Raw genomic sequence first — 10478 nt, forward strand, 5'->3', positions numbered from 1 at the left:
GGCAGCTCTGAAACATTTTCGGTTTTTATTTCTGAAAATTCCAAAAAGTTTCCAGAATGATTCTGGCACCCTCCAAGAATTATCAGGCATGTGCCGAAACCATTTTGACTTAATGGCATACCCCGAAACAACTTTTTTGGTTTCACCGAAACTCATCTGGTGACCTCTCTCTGCGGTACGATTCCGCTGTCCGAAACTTTTCGGTGTCTGGAACTTTTTTGGTGATTTTCTCTCAGACTCCCTGTCTAGTATTCAGCAGATAGATGACCCTTAAGCGTGTGACCCTATAGGTTCGGTGAAGTATAGACATGACCTGGAACCCCTTCCGATCAATGATCAACATCGGAGCCGTGGACACCCATATTGACCCCTAGCATGGAACATAAACATAATTATGAACTCGGAGATAAATAATATCATTTATTATTGCCTCTAGGGCATATCTCCTACACCGTATGTTGACAGTTGATCTCGGAACCTTGTTATTGTGATGTTGAGTGGTTATGCCACCATTTTGCAGGATGTCTCAAATCTTTTTGAGCATTTACAGCCGTTATGCTATCCGAGTCATCCCAGGTTTCTAGATAGTCTGATGCACTGCAATCATTCCTCCATGTTCCTGATGTCCATTTGGGCTAGATTAATCACACTAATCGTGAGTTGAGGTACTCTGTTGCCTCGACATATATGTTGGAGCTATTATTATGACCCTAGGTGTTTTAGGGAGTCACCTAGTAATCTAGCCATGTTTTGTGTTCCCGGTGTGATGATTTTGGCTACCATTCTCGAAAGCATCCCGTGATGTCATTTAGTAGTAGGTATTCTACTCCTTGGTTCTTGACCCAAGATTCACTCTACTTACCTCGTGTTGATAGTGTTGCTCGTACCTTTAGGATATTAGTAAGCTTTGTGATAGTCTTCGAGGTCCGTGGTATCTCTTTCTTCGAATACCATGAACCATCATGGCAGAAGTTCCTTTGAACCAAAAGATTACAACCAGGGTGCTCTTGAGGAGTACTCCATTCATATTGTGACTCTGCCAATCCTACCCTTCCGCATGGGTTACCGAAAGAAATGTTGAGCTTCGCTCGACATACTAATCTATGCATCCACAACTCAGAAAAACATATGTTCCTTTGAGTTGTCTCTCTTTAGTTGTATTCTGACCTTTGTCTATCAATTGATAGTCGGGACTAGTTGTGCATTCGTGTTATCGATGCCTATTATTCTTGTGGTCCGTCAAGCCATTCTATTCCGGAATGACTAGGAGAAACAAACTCCAGTACCTTGTCCATTTCTAGGATTGGGTCAAAGCAGTTGTATTCCGCAGATCAAAATGCCAATCCAGCTTTTATCCTGTTCTACCCTGGAGTATTACCCTCTTTATGTCAAGAAGGTCATAGGAATTGCACACCATCCTATGAATTCTTGGTGCAGTGATACTTCTCGCCATCATCGTTCATTCTTCGGTCTCCGTGTTATTGTAACCGGAATACCGACAAGTGAATTGTGATGTGTGAAATCAATACCCCTAGCAACCCCGTTGCTTGGTAGTTAATGGACAACACTCCCATTCTTAGTGTGCTGGTTATTAACTCATCATCCTAAGATTGATCGTGCTACCTAGTCCTTATTTTTGGTGCACTCTTCGATCAATGAGTTAGGATTTTTTCAAACCCTTGCTCTGTTGATCATATCGTCTTGCCCTGAAAAGCAAGATTGTTCTCGAGCTTAGTAACATATCGGTGGTTCGTGATTTTCCGAATATCTTCTCGGAGGTATCACCAGGTTGTCACCTGATCGCTATGTTGAGTTCGTGATCAAGTTGGTTTCTTGTAGCCACCCTTTTCTCCAAGAATCTGTGTTGGATACCCCTGAGCTAGTTGGTTAAGCTTAACAACAACTTCGAGAGTTGGAAGATAAAACCTTATCCTACCACGCTCATCCCTAAGGGATATCTTGTATCTGTGTTGAAGAAAGATGATATCTTCATCGATTGATCCACGTGATCAGTTGTCGGCACTATTGTCTTATCAATCCTTTGATTTGAGTGTGGGCTATTGTCAAATCAAATCAGAACCAACGATGTTCGTAATGTTGTCTTACTCGTGGTTGATCCCTCGAGGGGTGTGGCGTACCGCAAAACGGAGGAAACATACCTCCTACGGTCGAAACGGGGGTCCTGTTGATCGGGAGGGGTGTGGCGTACCGCAAAACGGACGAAACGGACCTCCTACGGTCGAAACGGGGGTCCTGTTCATCGGGAGGGGTGTGGCGTACCGCAAAACGGGACTCCACGGGATACTGTTCATCTCCACCGTCAACCTCCTCCAGCCTCCATGGGCTACCGTCGACCTCCTCCAGCCTCCACGGGCTCCTGTTCATCCAGCCTCCACCACGCGCTACTCCACCGGCTACTATTCAATCACCCCTCCACGGGCACCCCTCCACCGTCTACTGTTCATCCAGCCCTCCACACCACGGGGTCCTGTTCAACCACCCCTCCACGGGCACCCCTCCACCGTCTACTGTTCATCCAGCCCTCCACCACACCACGGGGTCCTGTTCATCCAGAGGCAAAGCCACCGCTCACTGTTCATCCAAACCCCCCGCAACGCTCACTGTTCATCCCAGAGGCAGCATCGATCGGCTTCAGTTAGTAGCAGTAGCGAAGGAATCGCTCGATCGGGTTCAGTTAACAGCCATCGATCGATCGCTCGGGTTCAGTAACGCGTAGCCTGTAGTGCAATCGCTCGGGTTCAGTTAGAGCCCAACGCCTCGCTCGGGTTCAGTTAGAGCCAACGCCTCGCACACACGCGTGTACGTGTACGAGAGAAACGCGCATCGCTCGGCCCCCGACCTCCCACCGTAACCAGGAACTCCCCGAAATTTTCCTCGCCCTCGCTTCTACCACGGTTTTTTCCGTCATGGACGGCCCAAAGAATGTCATGCAGCTGCATTTCCGGCCCGCCCAGGACGAAAAGCCCATTTTCTGTCATGATTTTTTGTCATAGAAGTAGGAGCCCACCACATCTATGATGATATCGGGTTTTGTCACAATTATCGTCATAGAAGTGTCATATGTATGATAGAAAAAAATTTCGTTCGGCCCAAAATGTCACGGATGTGTCTTTTTTGTAATGTTTGGTCTGACCAATGCTATCACCGTGTTCACATGATGGTGGAAGTCCAGTGATATGGAAATTCCGATGAGTTGCTGTTGAGCCCATTAGCAGCATTTTGTCTCCCCCATGATTCATGTTGAACATTACACTAGTGTTGGAAACTTTATAAGCATTGCCCTCATGTCCCGTTCATGAAGCATATGTCCGGTTGAAAGATGTGACTTCCTCTAATTCATGTGCATCTGATGCAAGTTGCCGCCGTGGATTCGAGAAAGCTTGTTGTTGCTTCCTCTAGAATCATCCCAAGTCAGTCATGCATGTCGAAGTATGCTATGGTTTGACAGGCTCGCTACCTCCATTCCATATGTATCTCCTAGTACACAAAGCCACTGATTGATTTGTTCAAGGATAAGAAGTTCAAATGCTATTCCCGAAGGGCCCAGACGGACATGCACAAGACTTCGTTACCTTCAATGATGGTTCCCCACCTGAACTCGGTAGTGTTTTATTGTAAGACTACTATGTGGTCATGCTTGTCTGGGACAAAGTGTTCACATGTGTGTAGCAGAACCCGCTCATGCTTTGGAGCTTGCTACCGTAGTTCATTTCCTGAGAATCTTGCAATGTCATCTCGTCGGTTTGTGTTGCTAATTTTCTTTTCCAGACATGCTGTCTGAAATATTCTGTTCCCAACCAGATCTGAATCTCAGGCAGATATGATGGTTGGAACTTTTCCAAGATCTATGATGTAGGTCCCGACAAGGTTGATGTTTTGGCCACACACCTAGCCGGAAGATCTATTATTGTAGTATCTTGATTAAGCAATTTGATCATTCTCTCCATGAGGATTTCGTGCGACTTAGTCTAGAAGTTGCTCCTTATGGATCCTTTGTCTTCCCGAAGTATGACCTATACTTGATGGCCACGTTAATGCTTTATGTATGACTGTGGTATGTAGAACATCAAGGAGAACATTAGAAGCGGAGTGCTAAATGTCTATCGGTCGATCATCCAGATTTTGTTCCCTTGGCCCAGTCATGGTGAAATTGAGAAAGTGTTATCTTCCTTTGCATCTGCATCCTCCATCATTATCCATCATGGTAGTATGATGTGTTGCCAGGATCCTCGGCACGGATGTTGGTAAAACCTTGATGAATACGGAAATGCTCAAATTCTTGAGAGCACGCTCAGACACTAGGTTATATCCTCGGTATCAATTGGAATGTGCCTTCCTTTTTGTAGGGTTGTTCTATAACTGTAGTCTCCGTTCCAAATTGGGTATGACATTCTTTCGAATTCCTTCAAACGATCAATTTTGAATTGCCTCAGGCTGGTATGAAGAGTTTCAATGATCTATGGATCAAAGTAATTCTTTTGCCACTTAAGGGAAAAATTCTACGAGTCACCTCCCCTGAGGTGTCCCGTTATGGAATCATGACAATTATCTCCTCCCTACTCTGAAACTAGTGCACCATCTTTTCAAGCGTGGAATTCTTGCCTACCAAATTAAACCTTCGTCATTAGATTCTTACCATCATCTCCGATGTGTGTTTGTGTCTCAGCTCAAGAGTTGTTCAACGTCTCATTCCGTGAGTTGATCGTGATTTGCTTGATCTTTGTGAAGATCGATTCCTCTAGAGTTTCTTTTTGTCGTCATCATGTTGAATGAAGATCTTGAGAGCAAAGACGTCAAGATCAATTTAGAGCAATGAATCAACATCTTCGAGAAGGGTAGTTGGATCATGAAGATTGTGATAGTTAGTATCCCCTCTTCCTCTTCCCCTACGCTTGAATCTCGGGACGAGATTCTTGTTTAGTGGGGGTGAGTTGTCACAGCCCTAGAATTTGCCTGCAAATAGTTGCAACTGCATCCATGCATCATGTTTAAAATTTTGAAACTTGAATTAGGGGTTATCAATCCCTAGCACCAAAAAAAAACTCAACCAGGTTCAACTTAAAAACATTTTCTATGAACCCAAAGTGCCTCAAGAAAAGTTCATGATTTTTGGTTAAGGTACAAACCTCTACCAAAAATGATGAATCTATTTCTAGGATATTTTTGGATTTTTGAATTAACTCATATTGTATTTGAGTTGGGGTTATAAATTCCTATAAATACTTTTATAACTCCAATCATTCTGAAAAATATTGTGGGGCTTTGGGCTAGTCCATATTGCATCCACAACTAATTTCAGAAGCAACAAAAATGGTTTAGTATTGTTACTAAATCAAAACAGAGCAAAATAAATAGAAAACAGAAAGAAAAATAGGAAAAGAGAGAAACTTACCTGGCGCTCACCTTCAGCAGAGCCGGTCCAGCTTTCGTTCTGGCCCAGCCCACCACCGCAAACCCCCTCACCCGTCGTCTACCTCTGCCTACTGCTTCCACCTCCTGCTTTGTCCTCCGTCCTCGGCCGAGCGCCTGGAGACGCCCCCGAGCCCCTTGGTCCTCTCCCCTCTCTCCCCTGGGCCCCATCCCTCCTCTGCTCTCTCCGCGCGGCACCACCGAACACACCCGAGGCCGCCGACGAGCACCGCCGCGGCCATAGCCTCCACCGTGCCTCTCCTACGTGACCTCGAGCTCCGCCGTCGACCCATACACCGTCTACACCGAGCCACGCGACGGGAAGAGCCCCGGAATACCGTCCCAGACGTCTTCTTCCTCCTCGGGTCACCGAAATCGCCGGCGACCGTGCTCCCGCTCCGACGCGTCCCCGAGCCCGCTGACCTTCTCCTCCGCCCCCCAGTGAGGCCCGCTGTCTTTCCCCTTTCCTCTCGCTACCGAAAGCATCCCGTAACCGTGCTCTTCACTGGAGCCGAAAGCTTCCGCCCGCCGGCCATGTCACCGCCATCGCCGCAGCCGTTCAGGCTCAAAACCGAGCGCGTCACCGTGCTCAGCACAGCTCCACGGGCCCAGAGCAACCACCCGTTGCTCCTACCATGCACCATAGCGATGTTTGCATCATCGCCCGAACTCCAGCCGCCGCATTTGAGGACGCCGCCGTCGTTTTAGGTCACCTACGGCAACGCCACCTGCACCAAACGACGCGGACGGGTTCCAGCTCTGCGTAGCACCCCTCCGCGCATCAAACCGTGGCCGGAGCAGCGATTCCGCATCACTCCGCTGTGCCTGCCGTCGCCGGCGTCAAGTCGCCGGCACGTTTGACCTTTGACCAGGGGTTTGACTCCCCTGTGTCACTCACGTGTGGGCCCAGGCCCCTAATTAACCTGGGTTTAGGGTTAGTTTAGCGTTAACTAAGTTTGTTAATTAGCCTAGAGAGTGACACGCGGGACCCACTGGTCAGATTTGACCAGGAACGGTCCTGTTGACTTGCTGACGTCACACCGACGTCATGCTGATGTAGTAAATGCTTTTCTGGTTTTTCTTATTTCAGAAATGATTTAGAAATTCCAGAAAATAGTTAAAACTTCTAAAAATCATAGAAAATCAACCCTAACTCCAAATGAAATATTTTATATATGAAAAATGATCAGAAAAATCCAATCTATCCATCTGTACCATTTTCATGCATGTTTGAACAACTTACAGCCACTGTTTATGACAGTTTGAATAAATGGCATTTTAAATGTCCCATGTGGAGTTTGAATTTGAACCTAGTGTTCAAACCAACCCCATTTAAATCGTTGCTAGTTGCGTTAGCTCAAATCACATCATACTGCCATGTCATAATCATGCATCATAATTGTTGCATTGCATTGATTGTGTTCTTCCTTGTTTACCGGTGTTTGTCCCTCTCGATAGACGTGGTTCTGACGATGTGATCGATGACACCGATGAAGAACTATACTATCTTCAGAAGTTCCAGGCAAGCAAAACCCCCTTGTTTATTCCGATACAATCCCACTCTCTCGCTCCTGCTCTCTTTTACTGCATTAGGACAACAGCGATTCAACTGTTACATGCTGCGGTAGTTGAACCTCTTTCCTCTGCATGACCTGTCATTGCCACAGTAAATAGATGAAACCCACTAGCATGAGTAGGATTTGTTTGAGCCCTGATGTGCCTACTGATTCATGCTTGTTTGTCATGCCTGCTATTGCTTAGAGTTGTGCCAGGTCTGATTCATCGAGGGTGAATTGGAAAGTTGTGAACATGTCCTACTATTGAGAGCTAAGTGTGTGAACACGATTTGGTAAAGGTAGCGGTGAGAGGCCATGTAGGAGTACATGGTGGGTTGTCTCATTGCAGCCGTCCTCAGGAACTGAGTTCTGTGTTTGTGATCCATGAACAGTTACTACTACACATTGGAATGCTTAAGTGCCCCTCTCGACTTATTAATCAACCTGATCTCTGTCCAGGAGTTGCAACTAGTTTCTCGTGTTTGTAGGTAGTGTTAGTAGTCTACCAAGTGGCACCCGGTACAGGTGGGATTGGGATAGACTAGGCACAGTGGCACGGTGTACCAAGTGGCACCCGGATGGTGGGCTTGGGAACCCTGCTCACATCGTTTGGGGCCGTGAGCGACGCCCTGGCCGGATCTCCTTGTGGATGGAACCCGAATAGGCGATAAACCTGGACTAGAGACTTGTGTGGTTAGTCAGGTCATGGCCAACTACCTCGCCAGGCTTCCGCTTGAAGGTTGCTGAGATACACGGCGTGTACATGGTGGTAAGTGGCGAGAGCGTGTGTGAAGAAGTACACCCCTGCAGGGTTATAAATGATCTATTCGAATAGCCGTGTCCGAGGTAAAGGACTTCTGGGTTGCCTGTACAGTTCATAGACAAGTGAAAGTGGATACTCTAAAATGCGCAAGATAAGCGTGGGTGCTATGGATGGCGTTCTCGTAGGGAGACGGGAGCGGATCCATAGTGGTGTATTGATATGGTGAATATGTGGACTCGTGTGCGCCACCTCAAAGAGTTACTTGCAGTCGTAGTTTAGGATAGCCACCGAGTCAAAGCTGGCTTGCTGCAGTCAAACTCCACCACCCCCTTTGTTGATACTGATGCATATGTAGCTAGTTCTGATGTAAGTCTTGCTGGGTACATTTGTACTCACGTTTGCCTATTTTATGTTTTGCAGAGAGACGTCAGTCTCGCTAGTAGTTCCGTGTGGACTTCGATGTTTAGCTTGATACCTCAGCTACGATCTTGTGCCCTCGCCAGGATCTGGTAGATAGTCAGGCTTCTCAGCCTTTTTCATTTGTAGATGTCTGTACTCAGACATGTTAAGCTTCCGCGTGTGCTTTGACTTGTATGCTCTGAATGTTGGGTCATGAGACCCATGTTTGTAATATCTTGCTCCTCGGAGCCTAATGAATAAATACGTTGAGTCGTAGAGTTTTGTTGTGATGCCATGTTGTATTTACACATATCGAGCATATTGTGTGTATGATTGAAATGCTTGGTATGTGTGGGATCCGACAACCTAGTTGTTTATCCTTGGTAGCCTCTCTTATGGGGAAATGTAGTCTTGTGCTTCCATGAGCCATAGTAGTCCGCTACAGCCCGGTCCACCGGAGTCCTGCTAGCCCAGCACTACTGCTCCGGAACACTTGACTGGCCGGCATGTGATTCACTTCGTTCCTGTGTCTGTCTCTGCGGGGAAATGTCACGCGGTGACATCCAGAGTCCTGCCTAGCCTGCTACAGCCCGGTTCACCAGAGTCCTGTTAGCCCAGTGCTAAAGCCCGGAGTCGCACGCTGCTGACCGACATGCTCGATGATGATTCATGTATGCCTGTCCCCGTAAGTTAGTGCCACTTTGGGTTCACGACTAGTCATGTCGGCCCGGGTTCTCTGTCATATGGATGCTAGCGACACTATCATATACGTGAGCCAAAAGGCGCAAACGGTCCCGGGCCATGGTAAGGCGACACCTGTGGGAATACCATGCGTGAGGCCGCAAAGTGATATGAAGTGTTACCGGCTAGATCGATGTGACTTGGAATCGGGGTCCTGACAGCCTCCTGGCAATATCCGACATACTAGTAATCGATTATTTGGCCTTTTACGATCGAACAACCTATGAACAGTTTTAGCCTACATAACCTACCTACACAGACCAAGGGAAGAAGGTATCAGATCACTGTAGTTCTAGACCCCCTTTTTTCAAATAAAGGAAGTGACAACGTTTGCCCGATGGATCCCCGCTACGTGGTATCGCTCTTTCTTCCTAGCGAAGGAAGAGGCGATCTCGCTAGGCGCCATCGCCGCCAGGAAGTTTCCCTGCCACCATCCTCCGGCGACCTCGGTCGTCGGTGGTGGTGGGGGGGGGGGGGTCACCGGATCCACGCGAGTGGATAGTTTTGGCCCAAATTAGCTTAGTTTTTAGGCTGTTCATCGTCTTGGCTTCGGCGGCGGCGATGGTGGCGCTGAATAAAATTTCTTTAGATCCTACTTCGATGAGGTGATTGGTCCTATGGTTGGGGATGGATTTGGAATTCAGTCTGTTCAAGCAAGGATGATGTGGCGGCGGCAGCATCCTCGTGGTGGACCTGTGTCCTCGGGCTCCGCCATTGCGACGGCGTTTGCTCCAGCGCCGACGCGGAGCTTGGCAGGTAGTCCAGGAGCGGATGCAGATTGTGGTCTGCATCGACGGCATCTCAAAGATGGTGGATCGTGTGCTGGGTTCGTGGAACGTGGATGGCAGGTACGGTTTTCTCTTTCCACGTCTTAGTCATGTGGGGCTGCCAGATCTGGAGTTTGATGGCGTGTCCGGGGTGTTGCCCCGGTCTGATTCGTTCAACGGTAATAGTTTCGCCTTTGGCGAGCCACCTTGGAGGTCCGTAAAGCTGCATGTCAGCGATGGAGCTGCGTTAAGCTCGGGTGTGAAGGTGATCCTTCATTTTTTCCTTTGGTGGCTACTGTGGTGGTGCCAGAGGCATGTGACGGGCGTCGGTGTCAAGCTCACAGGTTTCTTCAGTCTTGTTTGTAATTTTACTTATTGGCTGTTGTTCCTTTGTGCAAAGTCTAGTGTTCTACTATTTGTTCAGATTTGCCAGGTCGGTATGTACGTGACTTGTACTATCATCTTTATGATATAAAAAAATCCCCGCTACGTGCTCAGGGCTCACGGGCGCGGCTAAACTAGCTTCAGCACGTGACAAGTTGGAGGTGTCACCATGTCAGGGTGCAGGGCCGTAGCCTACGCGCGCCGGCGCGGTGTCCGCCGACGGTTGGCAAATACAGCTGCGCAGCATTGTGGATCGGCGGCATGTGCCGTGCGTACATGGGTAGCGCGCGGTTTTGCCCACCAAACAGCGGCGCGCGCTGTCCCGTCGCTGCCTCTTAGAGCATCTCCAGCCATTCGGCCCCCCAGGGCGCCTAAAAAGAGCGGCCTGGGGGCGAACCACCGCTAGCTTGGCCCCTGGGGGTGACCTAGCTCCCAGTC

Source organism: Triticum aestivum, chromosome 4D, assembly GCF_018294505.1.
Source record: "Triticum aestivum cultivar Chinese Spring chromosome 4D, IWGSC CS RefSeq v2.1, whole genome shotgun sequence".
In the NCBI taxonomy this organism is placed as follows: domain Eukaryota; kingdom Viridiplantae; phylum Streptophyta; class Magnoliopsida; order Poales; family Poaceae; genus Triticum; species Triticum aestivum.